Here is a 23,837-nt window from a genome sequence, read left to right on the forward strand (position 1 = left end):
TTGCCACCCTTTTAGTATTTTACTTGCTCCTTCATATACTCTTATCTGGACAAAATGACAAGGCGGAAAATTCACCACAAAAAAAGAACAAGAGGTACTACCAAAGGCTAGGGACCTAATCAATACAGACATTGGTAATATGTCAGATATAGAGATCAGAATGACGATTCTCAAGGTTCTAGCTGGGCTAGAAAAAGGCATGGAAGGTATTAGAGAAACCCTCTCAGGAGATATAAAAGCCCTTTCTGGAGAAATAAAAGAACTAAAATCTAGCCAAGTTGAAATCAAAAAGCTATTAATGAGATGCAATAAAAAATGGAGGATCTCACTGCTAGGATAAATGAGGCAGAAGAAAGAATTAGTGATATAAATAGATAGAATAAAGAAGCTGAGCAAAAGAGGGACAAACAGCTACTGGACCATGAGGGGAGAATTCGAGAGATAAGTGACACCATGAGACGAAACAACATTAGAATAATTGGGATTCCAGAAGAAGAAGAAAGAGAGAGGGGAGCAGAAGGTATACTGGAGAGAATTATTGGAGAGAATTTCTCTAATATGGCAAAGGGAGCAAGCATCAAAATCCAGGAGGTTCAGAGAACCCCCCTCAAAATCAATAAGAATAGGTCCACACCTTGTCACCTAATAGTAAAATTTACAAGTCTTAGTGATGAAGAGAAAATCCTGAAAGCAGCCCGGGAAAAGAAGTTTGTAACATACAATGGTAAAAATATTAGATTGGCAGCAGACTTATCCACAGAGACCTGGCAGGACAGAAAGAGCAGGCATGATATATTCAGAGCACTAAATGAGAAAAACATGCAGCCAAGAATACTATATCCAGCTAGGCTATCATTGAAAATAGAAGGAGAGATTAAAAGCTTCCAGGACAAACAAAACTGAAAGAATTTGCAAACACCAAACCAGCTCTACAGGAAATATTGAAAGGGGTCCTCTAAGCAAAGAGAGATCCTAAAAGTAGTAGATCAGAAAGGAAAAGAGACAATATACAATAACAGTCACCTTACAGGCAATACAATGGCACTAAATTCATAACTCTCAATACTTACCCTGAATGTTAATGGCCTAAATGCCCCAATCAAAAGACACAGGGCATCAGAATGGATAAAAAAACAAAACCCATCTATATATTGCCTACAAGAAACTCCTCTTAAACCTGAAGACACCTCCAGATTTAAAGTGAGGGGGTGGAAAAGAATTTACCATGCTAATGGACATCAGAAGAAAGCAGGAATGGCAATCCTTATATCAGATCAATTAGATTTTAAGCCAAAGACTATAATAAGAGATGAGGAAGGACGCTATATCATACTCAAAGGATCTGTCCAACAAGAAGATCTAACAATTTTAAATATCTATGCCCCTAACGTGGGAGCAGCCAACTATATAAACCAATTAATAACAAAATCAAAGAAACACATCAACAATAATACAATAATAGTAGGGGACTTTAACACTTCCCTCACTGAAATGGACAGATCATCCAAGCAAAAGATCAACAAGGAAATAAAGGCCTTAAATGACACACTGGACCAGATGGACATCACAGATCTATTCAGAACATTTCACCCCAAAGCAACAGAATACACATTCTTCTCTAGTGCACATGGAACATTCTCCAGAATAGATCACATCGTCAGTCTAAATCAGGTCTCAACCAGTATCAAAAGATTGGGATCATTCCCTGCATATTTTCAGACCACAATGCTCTGAAGCTAGAACTCAATCACAAGAGGAAATTTGGAAAGAACCCAAATACATGGAGACTAAACAGCATCCTTCTAAAGAATGAATGGGTCAACCAGGAAATTAAAGAAGAATTGAAAAAATTCATGGAAACAAATGATAATGAAAACACAATGGTTCAAAACCTATGGGACACAACAAAGGCAGTCCTGAGAGGAAAACACATAGCGATACAAGCCTTTCTCAAGAAACAAGAGAGGTCTCATGTACACAACATAACCCTACACCTAAAGGAGTTGGAGAAAGAACAAGAAAGAAACCCTAAACCCAGCAGGAGAAGAGAAATCATAAAGATTAGAGCAGAAATCAATGAAATAGAATCAAAAAAAACAATAGAACAAATCAACAAAACTAGGAGCTGGTTCTTTGAAAGAATTAATAAGATTGATAAACCCCTGGCCAGACTTATCAAAAAGAAAAGAGAAAGGACCCAAATAAATAAAATCATGAATGAAAGAGGAGAGATCACAACTCACCAAAGAAATACAGACGATTATAAGAACATACTATGAGAAACTCTACGCCAACAAATTTGACAATCTGGAGGAAATGGATGCATTCCTAGAGACATATAAACTGCCACAACTGAACCAGGAAGAAATAGAAAGCCTGAACAGACCCATCACCAGTAAGGAGATTGAAACAGTCATCAAAAACCTCCAAACAAACAATAGCCCAGGGCCAGATGGCTTCCCGGGGGAATTCTACCAAACATTTAAAGAAGAACTAATTCCTATTCTCCTGAAACTGTTCCAAAAAATAGAAATGGAAGGAAAACTTCCAAACTCATTTTATGAGGCCAGCATCACCTTGATCCCCAAACCAGACAAGGATCCCATCAAAAAAGAAAACTACAGACCAATATCCTTGATGAACACAGATGCAAAAATTCTCACCAAAATACTAGCCAATAGGATTCAACAGTACATTAAAAGGATTATTCACCACGACCAAGTGGGATTTATTCCAGGGCTGCAAGGTTGGTTCAACATCCGCAAATCAATCAATGTGATACAACACATTAATAAAAGAAAGAACAAGAACAATATGATACTCTCCATAGATGCTGAAAAAGCATTTGACAAAGTACAGCATCCCTTCCTGATCAAAACACTTCAAAGTGTAGGGATAGAGGGCACATACCTCAATATTATCAAAGCCATCTATGAAAAACCCACCGCAAATATCATTCTCAATGGAGAAAAACTGAAAGCTTTTCTGCTAAGGTCAGGAACACGGCAGGGATGTCCGTTATCACCACTGCTATTCAACATAGTACTAGAAGTCCTAGCCTCAGCAATCAGACAACAAAAGGAAATTAAAGGCATCCAAATCGGCAAAGAAGAAGTCAAACTACCACTCTTCGCAGATGATATGATACTATATGTGGAAAACCAAAAGACTCCACTCCAAAACTGCTACAACTTGTACAGGAATTCAGTAAAGTGTCAGGATATAAAATCAATGCACAGAAATCAGTTGCATTTCTCTACACCAACCACAAGACAGAAGAAAGAGAAATTAACGAGTCCATCCCATTTACAATTGCACCCAAAACTATAAGATACCCAGGAATAAACCTAACCAAAGAGGCTAAGAATCTATACTCAGAAAACTATAAAGTACTCATGAAAGAAATTGAGGAAGACACAAAGAAATGGAAAAATGTTCCATGCTCCTGGATTGGAAGAATAAATATTGTGACAATGTCTATGCTACCTAAAGCAATCTACACGTTTAATGCAATTCCTATCAAAGTACCATCCATTTTTTTCAAAGAAATGGAACAAACAATCCTAAAATTTATATAGAACCAGAAAAGACCTCGAATAGCCAAAGGAATATTGAAAAAGAAAGCCAAAGTTGGTGGCATCACAATCCCGGACTTCAAGCTCTATTACAAAGCTGTCATCATCAAGACAGCATGGTACTGGCACAAAAACAGACACATAGATCAATGGAACAGAATAGAGAGCCCAGAAATAGACCCTCAACTCTATGGTCAACTAATCTTCAACAAAGCAGGTAAGAATGTCCAATGGAAAAAAGAAAGCCTCTTCAATAAATGGTGTTGGGAAAATTGGACAGCCACATGCAGAAAAATGAAATTGGATCATTTCCTTACACCACACACGAAAATAGACTCAAAAGGGATGAAGGACCTCAATGTGAGAAAGGAATCCATCAAAATCCTTGAGAAGAACACAGGCAACAACCTCTTCGACCTCAGCCGCAGCAACATCTTCCTAGGAACATTGCCAAAGGCAAGGGAAGCAAGGGCAAAAATGAACTATTGGGATTTCATCAAGATCAAAATCTTTTGCACAGCAAAGGAAACAGTGAACAAAACCAAAAGACAACTGACAGAATGGGAGAAGATATTTGCAGATAAAGGGCTAGTGTCCAAAATCTATAAAGAACTTAGCAAACTCAACACCCAAAGAACAAATAATCCAATCAAGAAATGGGCAGAGGACATGAACAGACATTTCTGCAAAGAAGACATCCAGATGGCCAACAGACACATGAAAACGTGCTCCATATCACTCGGCATCAGGGAAATACAAATCAAAACCACAATGCGATATCACCTCACACCAGTCAGAATGGCTAAAATTAACAAGTCAGGAAATGACAGATGCTGGCGAGGATGCAGAGAAAGGGGAACCCTCCTACACTGTTGGTGGGAATGCAAGCTGGTGCAACCACTCTGGAAAACAGCATGGAGGTTCCTCAAAATGTTGAAAATAGAACTACCCTATGACCCTGCAATTGCACTACTGGGTATTTACCCTAAAGATACAGACGTAGTGATCCGAAGGGGCACGTGCACCCGAATGTTTATAGCAGCAATGTCTACAATAGCCAAACTATGGAAAGAACCTAGATGTCCATCAACAGACAAATGGATAAAGAAGAAGTGGTATATATACACAATAGAATACTATGCAGCCATCAAAAGAAATGAAATCTTGCCATTTGCGATGACGTGGATGGAACTAGAGGGTATCATGCTTAGCAAAATAAGTCAATCAGAGAAAGACAGCTATCATATTATCTCCCTGATATGAAGGAGAGGAGATGCAACATGGGGGGTTAAGGGGGTAGGAGAAGAGTAAATGAAACAAGATGGGATTGGGAGGGAGACAAACCATAAGTGACTCTTAATCTCACAAAACAAACTGAGGGTTGATGGGGGAAGGGGTGTTGGGAGAGTAGGGGTGGGGGTATGGACATTGGGGAGTGTATGTGCTATGGTGAGTGCTGTGAAGTGTGTAAACCTGGCAATTCACAGACCTGTACGCCTGGGAATAAAAATATATTATATGTTTATAAAAAATTAAAAAAAAAAGGTTAGCTTTAAACTATTATCATTAACAATTAGTTATAATCTTCCTTGTCTGCTATGGGGTGCTATATGAATGTTAGCTATTATTATCATAGTTATGAAAAAGTTGTATAGGAATCAAAACATATATTCTGAGGATAAAAAAATTGAGTTGGTAATTAATTCTAGGAGCATTTGTATTTGTGTATTTATACATGAGAATGAGTAGTTGTATTTGCAAATTGAAAACATAGCCACCTGGGATGCCTGGGTGGCTCGGTTGGTTAAGCAATTGCCTTCAGCCCAGGTCATGGTCCCATGGTCCTGGAATTGAGTCCAAAATCAGGCTCCCTGCTCATCAGGGAGCCTGCTTCTCCCTCTGCCTGCTGCTCCTCTGCTTGTGTTCTCTCTCTCTCTCTCTCTCTCCGACAAATAAATAAAATCTTTAAAAAAAACAGCAGCCCATTATAAAATCAAGTTACAAAAATTAACTCAAATGAAAACAGAAAACCAAAGAAATTTTTTTTTTAAATTTTATTTATTTATTTGACAGACGGAGATCACAAGTAGGCAGAGCGAAAGGAGGCATCAGACTCCCTGCCGAGCAGAGAGCCTGATGTGGGGCTCAATCCCAGGACTCTGGGACCATGACCTGAGCCGATAGCAGAGGCTTTAACCCACTGAGCCACCCAAGTGCCCCAAAACCAAAGAACTTAATCACACTTTCCTTTCCTTTGATTTGTTATCAGTGAGAATCAATCTTAAACATTATTCAGATATTTCTCTCTCACATAAAAGAAGTCTGGGAGCAGAATCTCAGAGTGGTATTGTGAATCTATAGCTATTACAGATCCATTGATCCTCAAGGTCACTTCATGCTCCAATATAGCTGCTAGAACTCCATCCATCATGTATGAATTCCAAGAAAAACAAAGGAGCTTAGTCAGTTCTTTTTTAGTTGTTTTCCTCAAAGCCTCATCCACTGTATTCACTCTTCCATTTCAGTGAGTTAGGAACGCAGACTTGCATAGCTACAAGGAGATGGAAAATGTGTGTTAGGTGGACATACTGCCATCATGAATAAAATCTTGATAACTGAAAAGGGGAAAATTGGTAGGGGTAAGCAACTAGCATTTTCTGCTACAAACCTACCTTTCTTTTCTAATTCATGGAGAGAGGAATAACATTTTAAAGTTACATACAGGCTCATGTGGACACTAGTGTATTATTTATCTATGTATCTGTCAGGATTTGAGGAACAATGTTCTCTTATTTAAATGTTGGGTGTAATACTAAGTGAAAATGTCAAATTTAAAAAGATGGTATCCATGGAAATATGATCAACATCCTAATTATGGCTCTACAAAAGTAAAGAGTAAGATTAGCACAGATTTATTATTCACTGAATGATTGAAAGTTGTCTGTCCTACCTTTCACCCCATGAGAAAAACAAAAAAGATGACCTGATGTACTGAATTGCATGCTTCATTAAAAGGAATATCTGAGTATTAATACTGCAACATTTTAGTTACATAGAAATATGTTTATTAAGAAAAGGAGAGGAATTTATTTGTAAGTTTAAGAAGATCAAGGAAGGGGTGGCTAATTTACCAGTCAAAGAGAGGAACTAGCCATTATTGTACATGTCATGGATGTTGACATGATAGAAAAAAAGATCTGAGGCTTTGAAACAGTGCCTATGAGTTGTTAAAAAGCATTTAGGATTAAAAATGGTTGGAGACCCAGATAGTCCAAGATCTATGGCAAAGACTTTCTCTGAGCTGTCAAAAATAAATACTAGAGAAGAAACAGCGTAGTGTGTGAATATAAACATACTACAACATCAAAACAGTCCTATAGAGAGCACATTCCACAAACAACAGGTGATTTACATTGCTATATAACAAAAGGAAAAATAAAATTGTTGAACATGGTGAAGAATAATGATGAGGGAAGAAATGATCTAGAACGAACTTGTCCTTTGCCTCCTTTATTATTCATTATTAATCTTATTAAACATTTAGGAAAATAGAACTACATCCCCTACTGCCATAAAACTCTAGGGTATTTACTTGTATTTTTAGAAAAAATAAGAAGACAAAGGAGTAAAATAATGCATTAAAAGGGTAAAATATTGAAGCATAAAATCAGCAGGTTCATTATGGAAAGTGCTAGATGAGAAAGAAGGTAAGGGGGGTGGTTTAAAATTGTAAGAACAAATAATCATTCATTTTCTAGAGAAAATTAGTGGGTCAATCAAAAAGAAATTTTAAATTTTAAGATAAGTCTCTATAATGGCTAAACTATGATTTATGAAGAACCGTCAACTACTTGATGAACTGGACATGAAAGATAAAATTATATCCTCATTCAATATATTTAATGTGCAATACAAAACGGAATTATTTAGAGTTTCCTCCTGCCAGGTAATTTACAAAATAAAGAAGCTGAGACTTTAAACATAGTATTCTTTTTTTTTTTTAAGCATGGTATTCCTAATGAGCAAATTTTCTAGAAGGGTTTCTATATTCACGATTATACATAGGTAAGAACATACTAAAATAATCACATGCTGAAATTTAACATGAATTAAGATTTTTTTAAAAATACGGTGTTAACTCTAGAAGAAGAAAAAAAAAAAACTTTTATGAATAGGGATAAAACTCCAGGTCGAAAAAGAAACACCTTAAGTTCAAGCCATTTTAAAAGATGAAGCACACAATGCCTGTAATGACTTGAAAACAGCTGATAGGAATACGAAAGAAAAGTAAGAAACAAAGATAATTGAAAGAAAAGGAGAAAGACAAGGATCAAAGTTAAAACAATTGTGAAAGCAGACTATTTTACTAGTTAATGAAAGCAGGACATAGTGCAATGAAATCTGATAGATATTGGGAAACCAGTGAGTGGAGTTTTGAGCTGATGAGTCCCATAATGGATTTCGAATTTGCTACAAAGCAAATGGCAATCACCGAGTTCAAACTCAACAATAAATTCAATGGTATGATGGAAGTTCAGCTCTCTGTGAATGTGGTGCTGTCAGGTTTGTGACTCATGGAAAAGTTACCCAAGCTAAGGTGCCCATGATCACTGAAGAAAAAATGACAGGTTGTTTTCTTTCCTTGTGCAGGAAAAGAAGACCTTTTGTTTGTGCATTAATTAGTAATTATGAAATTTAAATCTTTGAGTTATCCCAAGAAAATAGTTCAAACACATATGCTGTCAACTAAACATATTTCCTTTTGATTTATTAACACTGAAGTCTATGCTGCCAAAGTGAAAAACCAAACGATGCACACGGTTTAACATACATGCAAAATGTCTTGATCCTTGCTGACAATTAGACTTCACCCTTTACCTTTTCCCTAGATAGGTGCAATCATGTATCAATGGCCTCTTCCTTTCAGAGACTCAAAGAGGTCTAGAGGAAGTGTTCAAAGATTGTTTTAGTTCTTTTAATACCCCCATTCTGCTCTATTAATTTTTCTATTCTTCACATCTTTGTTTTCTCATATCTATATTCTCTTCTCATACCCATATTCATACTCTCCTTGCAATTTTTCTCTATGTAGTGCCCACTACTCAGAGCCATTCCTCAAGTCACTAATCTCTCACACTCTCCCTTTGGTCATTATACCTCTTGTTCTGCAATTCAACCAATTCTGTATGTTCTTCTGCTGCTTGTGTCTTGGACATTTTTTCAGGGCTTAGGCTCCTACTCTTGACACTGTGTAAGGACCACAACTTTTATAGGCAATCTCCTTGAATTTTGCAAGAAAGTGTTCTTAAAAAAAAAAAAGAAAAAGAAAAAGAAAGACTTCTTAAAATTTAATAAGTGTAGAGAGAAATCTCTGGATCTCCAGCCTCTTTTCAATTACCTGCATTTATTTACATTTCTCATTTTGTCTATTCCCTTAAAATACCGCACTGACTCAATTAATTTTAATTGCCTACTAGTACAACTTTATTAAGATATCTTAGTGCAAGATAATTCGAATGCAGAGCATTTTTTTTTCCCATGGAAACATTTGGCAGTAAGCACATTTTTCTGTAAGATAACTAATAAACTTTTAGAAGATAATGAGAGAGACTGTGAGAAAAAGAAGATCAAGAAATTCTTCCTTTCTAAAAATAATAAATATTTTATCTTTTTTTAATGATGCAATCATATGCTTATTTCTCTAGCAGGCTACCAGTACTCAATTAATTATGAGAAACACTGATAGCACCTGGACTTAATTCTACTATCGCTTTTAGAGATAAAACAGGCATAGCACACTAGCCATCCATTGTTCTAACAACTGGAATCCTTTGATGTGAATATATAATCGTGGCATCAGAATTTTTCAGATAATGTTCACATCAAGCATATATTTCTCGATTCAAGACAATGTGCTAAAGCAAAACAAAACAAAACAAAAATCCATAATGCCTTAATTTAAAAATGCAAACAGGTGTTGGACAATGTTAACAGGAATAGGTTTGGAAATGGAATGATGGACTGGGAAACCATCAGGATAACCTGGCTTTAGGACTGAGTATTGCACACTGCATGCTGGTTCTATAATTTTAGGCAAGTCATAGCTCTCCAGCTTCAACTTTCTCATCTATAATATTCCAAGGACCAAATGACAAGATGATCATGAGTATATACGAACTAAAATGTATGACTTAAAGATGATATTGGGTGATATTCAGGCAATCAGAGGGAAGAGAATCTACCTGTCTCATCTTTGAATCTCCTGCAATGCTTATTATAATGCCTTCTACATGGCTGGAATTTTAACAGTAATCATTAAGTTTAATTGTTCCAGCCATCTCAAAGCTGTCATTTCTGATGTGTTGCACAAGCAGTTACTTACCAACGTACATTTTTCTAAAGGCATGAAAGAGCAGTAATAAATGCAGGTATCTGAGTCATGGGCCACTGTACAATACCAGGAAGATCTCTGTGGACCCCTCTGCAGGCCAGCTGTCTAAATTACAATGTTATGTTAGCATAAAGGGATCTTCTCTGGGCCTATGTCCCACTGTAGAAAAAGCAGGGATGACTCAAGGGAAAGCTTCCTAAGAAGTTTCAAGTCACGCATAAGTGAGTATCTGTTCAAAAGTCTGCTGCTTTCTGTGAATAAATCCTGCAACTGTAGGATGTGGTTGTCATGTTATTTTAGCCATGCTAAAGAGGGTGTCCTTGGAATTGTTAGGGGAAAAAAGCATCCAGTGCCACTGTGGTTGTAAGATTGTATTGGGGACGAAGATTTTTTTTTTCCCTTCTTCCTTTCTAGATTCGTGGATTGTCCCGATACTAAAAGTGATACAAGACAAACTAATAGGAGATAAACAAATGCAATTACATATGTACGGGAGCTCCTCAACAATGTGACACTTGAAGATAGGCAATTGAGGCTCATATACCATCTCAAGCTAAGGAGAAAGGACAAGGGGTCTATGGCTTCAAAGGAGAGGAAGATAATCATAAGAAGATGAAAAGAACAGATGTTTGGTAAACAAATGCTTGCCACATGATACAGATAAGTCTTTCTGCTATAAGAAGTTATTTCTGGAACTAGCTTTCTTCCTGATACAGATTCATCATCTAGATTCTTCTAGGCAGTTAAAGCAAAGTTAAAAGGCTTTTCCTGAATTTGCTGTCTCAATGCTTTCAGCTCAAAATAATTCACATGCCAAGGTGGCACATTTTGGTGTGGCATATTCTACTTCCCTTCAACTGTGATTTTCAGGATGTTAGAAATTTAAAAAAAAAAATTAATGTGAAAATGGAGCTTCAAAAACTAGGTCCCAATACTTTTAAAAGCCTAATGGAAATTGGACCGTTGTTATTCAATACTTGTTTTACATACTTAGTAATAAATGGCTCTGAAGATTACATATGCAGAACTAAACAGCTTAATATATGAGGTCAAAGGGAAAATAACAAAAGGGGAAAGATTAAGAACAATTGAACTACACATATTTCTAATGGCTAAAAATTCAGTCTTATATTAAAAATACTGAGAAAGAGTCAAGCTCTTATTACATTATTTAGCAGAAGTTAATAAAGGCTTCCAAATCTCTTGATACAGGGAAGGTAAATAGCAGTCAACAATTATGTTACACAAATCCAAAAAATGTACTCTGTATTTAGGTTAGATATCCCAAGACACCTCAAAATTCAACTTTGCTTATCCAGCCCTGCCTGGTTCTGCGGCTGCTGGCTCTGCACCAGTTACTGGCAATACACAGTCTAATTTATGAGTGAGGGGCTGCATTTAACTCATTCGAACTTAAGTAATTTGTGGGCAGGAATTTATCTGGACTTGAACCATTTGCTTCATTGTCTTCAAGGTCATGATCATTCTAAAGTGATGGAGCAGATTGCCAAAGACACTCTGAAGCAGATGCTTAGGGGACGCTGACTTACTGAGGTTTACCACGTTCCTCATCACCCCTGTGGCTCTGTATTCAAATATATTCAGTATAGTGAAATTATGTTACCAAGGTTGACACTTTAAAACTATGAGTCAGATATGCAGATATATATATGATCTCTAATTTTGTTTGTTTGTTTGTTTGTTTTAAGACTGAATTCAACTTTGCTCTGGTTAACATCCATCTAAAATGGTGAGCTTGCACTATTCCATTCCTGGCTACCCCATCTAACCCAGTATGTTTCAGCCATATTCAGGTAGCATTCTTTTAGACAGTGTCCCTGTGACTGTTCAGGCACTTCTAGGAAAATAGTCTTTCAGAGTTTCTTCACTTTCCCTCTAGGCTGGTGCTTCATTCTGGCAAAGATCTGAGTTTTGGAAGTGAAGTGGTGGGGAGAGAAGCTTTGCCCAAGGTCCAGAAAAGGAGCATACATTTGGTTCTTCATGGTCTCATTGAAGTGTCTCTTCCTGATTGATCTGAGCCTGTTCGCCCTGCACAGGGTAGACCCTGTCTGCACTTTGGATTTTTAATGCTGGAACTTACTACTGATGATAGAGGAGACTGCCACAGTTGGTAGCCTTGGAGGCCCCTACAGTCTATAGGCTTTAAAAAAAAAAAAAAAAGTTTTTTTTGTGGAAATAGTTTATCAATAATGACTGTTAATGTCTTAGAATATTGTTAACTGAAATTGTGAAGAAATGATTATAGACTCACATAAATATAATATGATTTGTAAAATCATAACTAATTTGTAAAAAATAATTCAGAGAGATTATTTGTATACTTTTGTATACTTTTCCTAGTTTTCCCCAAGGGTAACATTTTGCAAAACTATAGTTTAATATCACAACCAGAATATTGATGTGGATATAATGCACCAATCTTATTCAGATTTACCCAGTTTTACCTGTTTATATATAGGTGTGTATATTATGTTCTAGATAATTTTTTCACCTGTGTAGGTGCATCTGCCACCAGCAGTCAAGACAGTGAATAGCTCCAAAGTCATAAGGACTCATGGGTTGTCCTTTTACATCGCACACATTTTTCCTCCTGTGCCCATCTTCCTATCTCTAATCCCAGATAACCACTAATCTGTCCTCCATTTCTAAAATGTATTTATTTCAGAAATGTTATAACATGGAATCATATATTATATCATGTTTTCAGGTTTGGGGGTTGTTTTGGTTTTTTGGCCAAAAATATTCCCTGGAGAGTGATTCAAATTGTTAAGTGTCTCAATAGTTTGTTTCTTTTTACTGCTAAGTAGTATTCCCTTGTAGGTGTGAAACATAGTTTGTTAAACCATTCACCAGTTGAAGGATAGCTGGGCTGATTGCAGTTTTTGATTATTACAGATAAAGCTGCTAACAACCTTTACATAAAGTTTTTGTGTAAACATATATTTTTACTTTCCTGGGATTCATGCCAAGGAGTACAGTTTCTGGATCTTACAGTACTTCCATGTTTAGTATTTTCTAAGAGACTGTTTTCAAACTGATGGTACTATTTTACATTTCCAGCAGCAATGTGTGAATAATCTGGTTTCAGTTTCTTTTGCCAGCATTTGTACTTATAGCTACTATATATTTTAGCCATTTGATGGATATGTAGACCTACCTCACTGTTTGAATTTACATTTGCCTAATGATTAATGACGATGACATCTTTGCAAATGCTTCTATGCCATCTATCAATCTTCAGTGAAGTTTCTGTCCATGTCCTTTGTCCATTTATAGCCAAATTGTTTTTTCTCCACTATTGAGAGTTTATATAACAAGATCCTAACCATTTGTCAGAGAGGTGATTCTCCCACGTTCTAGCTTACCATTCCTTTTCTTCACATGGGCTTCTCATAGCAGGGTTCTTAATTTTATTTATATCAAATTTACTGATTTTTCTTTTTATGGATCATACTTGTTTGGGGATATGTCTAAGAACTTTTCACTTAGAGTTGATTCTGAAGATTTTATCTTACTTTCTAAATTTTTACTTGGGAATTTTTACTGTATTTTTATATGCTTATATTTTGTATATAAGTCAACAATTCATTTTGAGTTAATTTTTGTATAAGGTGTGAGGTTTCAACTTTCTGGCCTATGGATTCCCAGCACTATTTGTTGAAAAGTTAATCCTTCTTACACTTAATTGTTTGTGCACATTTATCAAAATCAGGCCTATTTTAGTGATCAGTTTCTAGGTTCTCTGTTCTGTTGTATTGATCTGTGTATCTATCCTCCTGCCAATGTTATCCAGTTTTGATTAATGTAGCTATATATGAAGTATTAATATCAATGCACTGATTGACCCCACCTTATTCTTTGTCAAGATTTTTGTTTTAACTATTCTAGGACCTATACCTTTCCTGTATATTTTAAAGCAAGCCTGCCTATGCCTTAAAAAAAAAAATCTGGGATTTTGATAGGAATTGCATTAAAACCATACATCACTTTGGTGACACTGACATCTTTGCTAAGTTGAGTGGTCCAATCTATGTTTCTCTCCATCTACTTAGATTTTCTTTAATTTCTTTTATCAGCATCTTATATTTTCAACAAACATATTCTATCCACGTATTGTTAAGACTCTCATACATACAATAAGTCTCATTTGGCTCAGCTCTATAATTATTTTTATAGAATGTGTGATTCTGTTTAATTATATTTTAATGAGAATTTTTGCATTGAATTTCCTGAGATATTTGTCCACAGTTCTATTTATTTATTTTTTGTGCTGTTTTTGTTTGGTTTTGGAATCAATGTAATACTGGCCTCATGCAGAGTTGAGAAGTGTTCCCCTTTCCATTTTCCAGAAAAAAACGAGGTGTTATTTTTTTCTTTAAATGTTTAATAGAATTCTCCAGTGAAACAGTCTGACCTGAAGATTTCTTTTTTGGAAGGTTTTAAATATGAATTCAATTGCTTCCATGGTCATAACTATTTAAATTTTAGCCATTTGATGGCTTATTTCCCCTTGGATGAATTTTCAAGGAATTGGTCCATTTCTTCTATTGTCACATTTATGAGCATAAACTTGTTTGTAGGATGTCCTTATTGTCTTTTCAGTGGCAGCAGGATCTGTAGTACTAGCCCCAATTTCATTTGATTTTGGTGATCAGTGTCTTCCCTCATTTTTTTTTGTTTGCATTCTCAGTATAATTTTAGCAAATTTCTTTATTTTTAAGATCACCTTTTTGTTTTATACTTTGTTTTCCTATTCAATTTCCTTGACTTCTGCTGTTATCATTCTTATTTCCTTCCTTCTCCTTGCATGGGTTTATTTTGCTCTTCTTTGTCTTGAGTTTGGGACTTCGGTTATTGATTTGAAAATTTTCCTTGTTTCTAATGTAAATATTCAGTGCTATAAATTTCCTTCTTGGCACTGTTTTTGTTGTGTTCTATAAATTTTGATATGTTGCATATTCATTTTTATTCAATTCTATGTATTTATCTCTTTTGAGGCTTCTTGCTCTCTGAATAATTTATAAGCGTATTGTTTAATTTCCACATGTTTAGAGATTTTCCTATTGTCTTTTATTCTTAATTACTAGTTTGATTCCCTTATAATCAGAGACCACATTCTGCAGTTTCAATCCTTTTAAATTTTTTGAAGTTTATTTTATAGCACAGCATATTGTCTGTCGTGGTAAATGTCCTATGAGCACTTGAAAAATATATATTTATATTCTAGGTACTGAAAGAAGTGTTCAATATATATTATTTTCCATTGGTTGGTTTTTTCATTCACTTTATCTATATCTTGCTGATTTTGTTTTGTATTTCCCTCAGTTACTTAGAGAGAAGCGCTAAAGTCCTCAACTATAATTATGTAATGTTCCTCCTCTGTATCTCCAGCATTTTTTTTCTTCAAAGTCTATTTTACCGGATATTAATATACCACTCATACTTTTTTTTTTTAATTAATGTGTTCATGTTATATGTTTTTCCATTCTTTGGCTTTCAATCTACCTTTTATATTTGTAAGGAGTTTCATGAAGACCACATACAGTTGGTCATTTGGGTCTACTTTGCTAATCTTAGTTTAGACCATTTCCATTTAAATAATTATTGATATATTAGCATTTAATATATTTAGTGTTATTTTCTATTTTCTATTTCTTTCCTCTGGTTCATGTCCCCATTTCTCTCTTCTTGCCTTCCAAAGACTATTAGAACTATGTTTGACATCACATCTTGATTTATTCTGTGTTTTGTATAGTTTCTGTGGTGCAGCTTTGGGTATTACAATATACTTTCCTGACTTAAAACTGTTTACCAGTATCAACATTTTACCACTTTGAGTGAAGTATGGAAACCACATTTACTTTTTGTTTCCTTTCGTTCCCCACTTTTACATGTTATTGCCCTCGGTATTGCCTGATGTCATATTTGCTTCAATTATCAAATACAATTTATTAAGCTTGTCAGAAAAAGTAGTCTATTGTATATTTTCATCATCCTGATCTTTCTGTTTCCTCTTCCCTGATGCTCCAAAACTTGTTTTATTCATTTCTGTTTGGAAAATTTCCATTAGCCAATCTTTGGGGGCTGGAGACAAATTCTTTTGACTTTATGTAATTAGAATTTATTTTCTTTCAATAAGAATTTCTTTCAATAAGAATTTATTTTCTTTCATTTCTAAATGATTGTTACATAAGTTGTACAATTTGTTTTGACATTTCTTTCAGTACTGAAAGAAAAAATATTATACCATTTCCTTCCAGCCTTCATTGATTCAAATAAAAAATACACTATTATTTGATTTAACATTTGTCTACAAGTAAGGTACTATTTAATTCTGCTTGCTTCCAAGATCTTTTCCTTATCTTAAGCTTTCCAAAATTTACTGATAGTGTGCCTTGACATGAATTCCTTTGAGCTTATCTGTTTGGGGTTCACTCAGCTTCTCGAATATGTAGTTTTGTGTGCTTCACCTTATTTGGGGAGGCTTTAGTCATATTTATTCAAATACTCTTTCAATCCCACTCTCTTTCTCCTCTCCTTGATGATGTAATTTTTGGATGTCTTGTTATTGTTCCACAAGTGCTTGGGTCTCTTCAGATTTTTGTTTTTGTTTTAAATCTTCCATTTCTCTCTGTTGTTCATATTACCTCACCTATATTGTTTTGTCCTCACATTCACTTATTCTTTTGTAGCCTCACCAGGTGGCACCAGTAAGAGAGAGTTCCATTTATGTGACTTTCTGAGGAGTTGAGCAGGTCAGGTCCATCAAAGAGTGGGTGGCCATCTCACCAATCTGCACAAGATAAGGGTCCCAGAAGCTGGTGTGGCAGAATACCTCTTGACAAGCTCACTTTGGTTGATGGCAGTAAGAACTGAGATTGGACCGCCTTCCCCATAGCTACAGATTAACCTCATGGTCACCATGCTAGACATGCATATTGCAATATGCATTGCAAAATATTTACTTAAGTTTTTGCTTTTAATTTTACTATTTCTTCCAATAAGGTTATATGGCTTCAAGATTTAAAAAACAGAAGTCTTCTACTGAGCTTACCCAGTACTTTTTTAAAATTTTTGTTATTTTATTTTTCAGTTCTATCATTTTTATTTGGTGATATTTTTATAACTTTCATTACTTTTCTGAAATTTTGATTTTTTTCCTTATTTCAAGAGATTTTATAATGTATTGTTAGAACCATTTATAATAGCTGCTTTACAATCCTTGTCAGATAATTCTAATGTCTGATTCTTCTCAATGTCACTGTCAGTTGATTCTCTTATTCGAATTTTTTTTCTCCTTGGTTCTTACTATGTTAAGTGAGTTTTATGGCATTCTGGACATATTGTCTATTATGCTATGAAGCTCTCTGTCCTATTAAAATATTTGATTTTAGCAGGAAGTCACTCTGTTTAGGTTTATCACATGGGTCTTTGGGCCTTGACCTACTTTTCTACTATGGTTCCAAGAGCAGTTTAATTCTCAGAGTTCTTACAGTGTAATTTTTGTCTGCTTATTTTATTCTATCAGAAACCGTAGGAGCCCTTATTGGTCCCTGAATAATGGGGCAGAAAGGTTTCCCAGGCTGGGCCACCTGGGTCTCCCCTTGGGTACAGAGTGTACTTGAATGTGTGGATTCTGCCATGTTGAACATGGTGTCCTGAGACCCCAGGCATTCTAAGCTTTGCTGGAGGACTGAGGTCTTCCTCTTTCATATCCCTACACTTAAATGAATATTTCTATCACCTAACCATTGGTTAAAGCCTACGGGAGGAGGTAAGGAATACAACAAAGATATTGCCAGATGTTGTGCATTCCTGCCTTTCTGTGCTCCTATCTACCCTCACCCCTTAGCAACAAGAGAAGTTCCTAGTTCTCCTTCCTTTCCTAGCAAAACTTGTGATTATAATACACCCTTCTCCTTGAATAGCTAATAGAAAAATGCCAAAAAATGAGGCTTGACTCTGCTTTTACCTTCTTCAGGCTCAGATATGAGATTGGTTTGTAAAATCTTTTCACTCAACAAAACCTCATTTTTGCAAACCCAAAGCTTCAGTCTTCATAGATGCTTAAATATGAGAAGACCATTTGTAAAAGCAAAGCCAAATATTGAATTTCTTATTCCAGCCCATATCTACCTTTTACCTGGAGTCATAAAAACAAATGTATTTTTATGGGTGCAGAGCTAGATGACAACTAGGAATAATTAGTGGGTTACTGGAAATGAAAATACTTCAATTTAATAAATTCCTATTATCTCTGTGACATACTATTGAGTCTTGTTGGAGTATTTTCCATTCATCCTTGTTTATTGAAATGTGCAAGACAAACAAGAGTAGAGGCTACATTTAAACCCTGTTTATTTTTATGACACAGCTAGATTTATCAGAAACTCTAGAACTGAATCACATTGATTTCTCATATAACCAAGTGAGATCCTGAACACAGACTGTCCAGTGTAGCAAGGAAGTGTTGATTGATTGTACATTTCTCCCAAGATAAATGGATGTGGAAGAAGCACTAGAAGCATGTCTTTTAGAGGACAGATTGGCAAACTTTCTATAAAGGGTCAGATAGTAAATATTTTAGAGTTGTGAGCCATAATGCCTCTGTAGAAACTACTCAGCTCTTCCACTGTGGTCCAACAACAACCACACACAATATATAAATGAATGGCTATGGCTATGTGCCTATATAACTTTATTTATAGACACTAACGTTTGAGTTTTATATAATTTTCACAAGCTATGAAATATAATTCTTCTTTTGATTTTTCTCAATGATGTAAAAATGTTTTAAATCATCCTTCATTCCCACGCTGCACAAAAATAGATGGAGGGTTTGATTTGACCCATAAGCCTTAGCGTGCCAACCCTGGGTCTAGAGCCATATAGCACTGACTTTGTACTCTATCTCCATAAGAACCATTAAAGTTGTATTACAAAGGAAACAATATGTCTTCTGTGAGTACCGTAGCCAAGATTTTTTCATCTCATTAGAATACAAAGACACATATACAAGAAAAAAAAAATGTCTCTTGCTAGTTACAACATTTTCTAACTGACTAGCTAAGAATAATGCCTATGTCAAGGGATACTTAAATTCAGTTTTAATGGTTTTATTATTTATATGCTATCTTATGATTCTTTCCTTTTAAGTTCTTAAAATAATAAGCTATAAACTTTTGTTATTAAGAAGTAGGAAACCAAAATTAGATTTTGCCTTAATAAAAAATGGCCACAAAATTTCTTCACTGTGCCAAGTGTCCCAACAAAATACTGATGTTCAGTATTCAGCTTCCTTGAGAAGTACATCTTTCTCTTTAGTGAAACCAACCAAGATTTCATAAACCAAGTTCATAATATAATTCTGAAATTTAGAGTGCTTAGTTTTAATTGGCAAGCCCATCTAGTGACTACTATGTGCTATGCATTGTCCTAGCTAGCTTCTTGGATTCAGAAAGGAAGAAGTGTTTTCTGCTTATACTGAGATGTGCCAAGCTAATTTGCTATACAGATTCATGAATACATACATTCAGAAACACACAGACTCACAGTCAGATGCAGGTATAATATAAAACAGAGATAGGACTAAGAAAGTGGAACAGTTGTCAGGGAAGCATGCCTATGCAGAACTGTAAAGAAGGAATAAATATTCTTCAGAATGAACTAGGGGAAGAGACTTTGGGGGACAGCAAAATAGATGAACCAAGCCCTGAGAATAGAGAAGCCTGACTTCCTCAGGGAATACTGAGGGTGATGTCATGGTTAGGCATAAATACACAGGTACAGTTTTAACACGCTCAAATGGCAAAATCCAAATCTGCCTGATGTTTTTTATAAATGATGTTTAAAAATAGTTTCAGAGAATGAAATCATGTGGTATGTGTCTTTTCCTGACTGACTTATTTCACTGCATTATACCTTCAAGGTCCATCCATGTTGTTGCAAATGGCAAGATTTCATTCTTTTTTTGTGGCTGCATAATAGATATCACATCTTCTTTTTTTTTTAAAGATTTTATTTACTTATATGACAGACAAGTAGGCAGAGAGGCAGGCAGAGACAGAGAGAGGAGGAAGCAGGCTCCCTGCTGACCAGAGAGCCTGATGCGGGGCTCAATCCCAGGACCCTGGGATCATGACCTGAGCTGAAGGCAGAGGCTTTAACCCACTGAGCCACCCAGGCACCCCAGATATCACATCTTCTTTATCCATTTATCTATCAGTGGACACTTAGGTTGCTTCCATATCTGGGCTATTATAAATAATGTTGAAATAAACGTAAGGATGCATGGAATTTAAGAAAACAAACAGACAAAAAACCAGACACTTAAATTTAGAGAAGGCACTGGTGGTTGCCAGAGGGGAGGCTGGCAGCAGATGGGTGGAACAGATAAAGGGGATTAAGAGTACACTTACCTCAGTGAGCTCTGAGTAACGTATAGAATTGTTGAATCACTGTGTTGTATACCTGAATCATCTATAACACTGTAGTTTAATTATACTTGGATAATTTTTTAATTTAAAGAAGGTAAATATGGGCCCCTGGGTGGCTCAGTGGGTTAAAGCCTCTGCCTTCAGCTCAGGTCATGATTCCAGGTCCTGGGATTGAGCTCCACATTGGGATCTCTGCTCAGCGGGGAGCCTGCTTTCTCCTCTCTCTGCCTGCCTCTCTGCTTACTTGTGATCTCTGTCTGTCAAATAAATAAAATCTTAAAAAAAAATAAAGAAGGTAAATATAAAAACAATAGTTTCAGAGACATGTGGGGCAAATTTCTCTCCTCTCCTCACATAGTAGCCCTGGTATCATAGGGTAGATATGAGGATGACTCAAAGAGAACGTCATCCCCATTCTAGTTCAAGAAATCTCAGCATGATAAAAGGACTCAATTTAGGATGTAAAATTAAAAATGTTAGTGTACACAGGTTCTAGGTTTCTCTGGGCATCTGCGTTTAAATTGGAGTTATTAAATTAGCTTGAAATCTAGAAGAAAATGCAAGAAAGAGGCATTGTATATAAATATTCACTTAGACTTCAAAAATGTCAGCAAAGATAGAAAACATAATCTTTGAAACTGTAAGCAGCAGAGTTATGCATTGTTTCAACCAAGAAAAAAAAAGATGAGAGAATTATGAGGGGGGAGAAAAAGAAAACATTAGTTTTCTAAGAGCAAAGTTTCTTCAAACAGCATGGTATAATCCAATAAGAGCATGGTCTTTCCAATGAGACAAACCTGGGCTGGAAACCCAGCTCCACAACTGATTAAATGTGATAAACAATACACATGATCGTTATTCTTCTCTGTGCCTTAGCTTCCTTATCTGTAAGAACATCTACCTTGTAAACTTGTAAAACTTACACATGTTTATCATGTTTATGAAATAATTAGCACAGTAGGTACTTAATAAATGACGTTCACTACCCTTCAAATTCCTGAAAATGTACATTCCACAAAACCCAGGGATAAGCTGGGTCTGAGGAAGAGTTCCAATACTGGCCTCCTCCTAGTCCTGCAGGGCTGAACTGAATATAAGATATAGTCTCAGCTCATTAGGAGAGTCTATATTAAAAATATGGCAGAGAATTGCTTAGAAAACCTTACAACGTTCCCTTACAACCCAAGAGTCCATGATATTCCAGGGCCAGAAAATGAGGGAGCCTTTCTTATTATGTCCTCACAGTTATGTCTTTGCTTTATTCCATGCATTGCTGCATCAAAGATGGAGAGATTAAACGCCTGGCAGCACAGTCCAGATTGATGGCCAGCCCAGGGGCAGAAGTCTGACTTGTCAGAGACTATGTTCTCACCTTTGGTTGGAAGATCAAACTCAAGTGTCAGTGTCTTGGTTTTAAAAAGATCAATAGTACCTGAGAGGGAGGAAGAGAAATATATTTCTCCTCTATAATCTCCTTCCCCCTTTGCAATTATTGAATTTTCATCTTCTGTATATTTTCCAGTTGCCAAATTGTTCATTCAAAATGCAAAGCAGGTGAGTAAAAGCAACCATTGCCTGGGATTTTTCAAGAAAGAAAGCCTCTGGAAGAAGCTGTTCATAGCTGAATAAAAGATTATTCAAAAAGTTCCATCTCCCCCTCTCTGCACTAATCAGCACTGCACAGGGGCCTGACCACATGGTCACAGTGACTGAGAGATCAGGAGGAGAGTCCCATGTCCTCACTTTCAGCAAGGGTCAGATGACTGCTTCACTCATGTCTCAGAGAAATTCCAGAACCATTTAAAGATTTATTTATTTATTTTAAAGAAAGAGAGAGAGAGCACGCATGGGGTGAGGGGCAGAGGGAAAAAGAGAATCTCAACCAGACTCCCCACTGATTGCAGAGCCTGACTTGGGGCTAAACGTCACAACCCTGACATCCTGACCTGAGGTGAAATCAAGAGTCTGATGTTTAACCAACTGAGACACCCAGGTTCCCCTCCAAAAGCATTTAAAAGCTCGACAGTCAAGAACTATAGAGTGTAGAACTTTAGAGGTACAGTAATGCTTCTGAGTAAACAGAGAATGATCATTAGAGTCTAGCGGTTTTTGGCTTTGGTCAACGTCTCAGCTTCACCCACTAAATGACCTTGACCAAGCAAATGAGAAATTGAAGTATCAGTTCCCTTACCTGTGAAGCAAGCAGCCACCATGTTCCTACAAAGTTAATACAAGATACAAACAATAAAAAGGTTATGACTGGCACTGACTCATGAAATATAAAGGGCAGTAAATCAAGAATTTGTACTAAGCAGAAAATCCATGTCTATTTCTTCACTGTAACACACATACATGCCATACGGAATCTAAGTGGCTAAATTGCAAAGAAGTACGTGCATTCCACAACAGATAAAATCAGTCATTTTTTTTTTCTTTTTTTAAAATTTCCATCTACATGGCTAGTGTCAGGTATTTCTCAGTAGGCTTTGAGTAAAACAATGAAAAATTCTAGTGAGTTAAAATGTTATCTCCTTCAATTGATAGGGTGCCCAAAGGAAGTTGTATCTGCATTACAATAAAACGTATCCAAATGAAAAATTAAAACCATTAGTCATTTCGACTTTCCCCAAATGACATTTGATCTCTGAATAATCCTATTGAAAAATATTCCGATTTTTGCAACTATTTGTAGAGTGGAAATGTACCGAAGAATGTATCAAAATCAAACAAATAGCCAGGAATGTGCAGTCACATTCCAAAATATTTAGCATACTGGATAAGTGGTAACAATGCACCTCTCTTGATCATTTAATAAAACCAACAGTGTCATGGGTTCATTAAATAACCAGTTGGTCAATCCATATTTTCCAAGTGCCTACTGCATTCCTAGTACATGATGTGAGATAAAGAATGAATATATTAAATCTTGCTAACAAAATATTTAAGTTCCAGAGGACAAAAAAATGTCTAACATGTTTCATATGGTGCTCAAGAAAAACTTAAGCAACTGATAATTTTTTTTTAAATATTTTTTATTTATTTATTTGACAGAGAGAGAGATCACAAGTAGACAGAGAGGCAGGCAGAGAGAGAGAGAGGGAAGCAGGCTCCCTGCTGAGCAGAGAGCCCGATGCGGGACTCGATCCCAGGACCCTGAGACCATGACCTGAGCCGAAGGCAGCGGCTTAACCCACTGAGCCACCCAGGTGCCCCAGCAACTGATAATTTTGATAACTATCATGTCACCAAAGTGAAATGAATACTGTGAAATATTTATCCAGACCTCTCAAGGCAAATGCAGGCAAATAGGACTAACTCCTTTATTGAGGCCAACTGTAGGGTGCCGGAATTGTGTGGTGGCCAACTAAACCTTAACATGAAATATATTCTTATTTTCCTACAAAATAGCCATGG

This window comes from Lutra lutra, chromosome 3 (genome assembly GCF_902655055.1).
Source record: "Lutra lutra chromosome 3, mLutLut1.2, whole genome shotgun sequence".
Taxonomy (NCBI): Eukaryota; Metazoa; Chordata; class Mammalia; order Carnivora; family Mustelidae; genus Lutra; species Lutra lutra.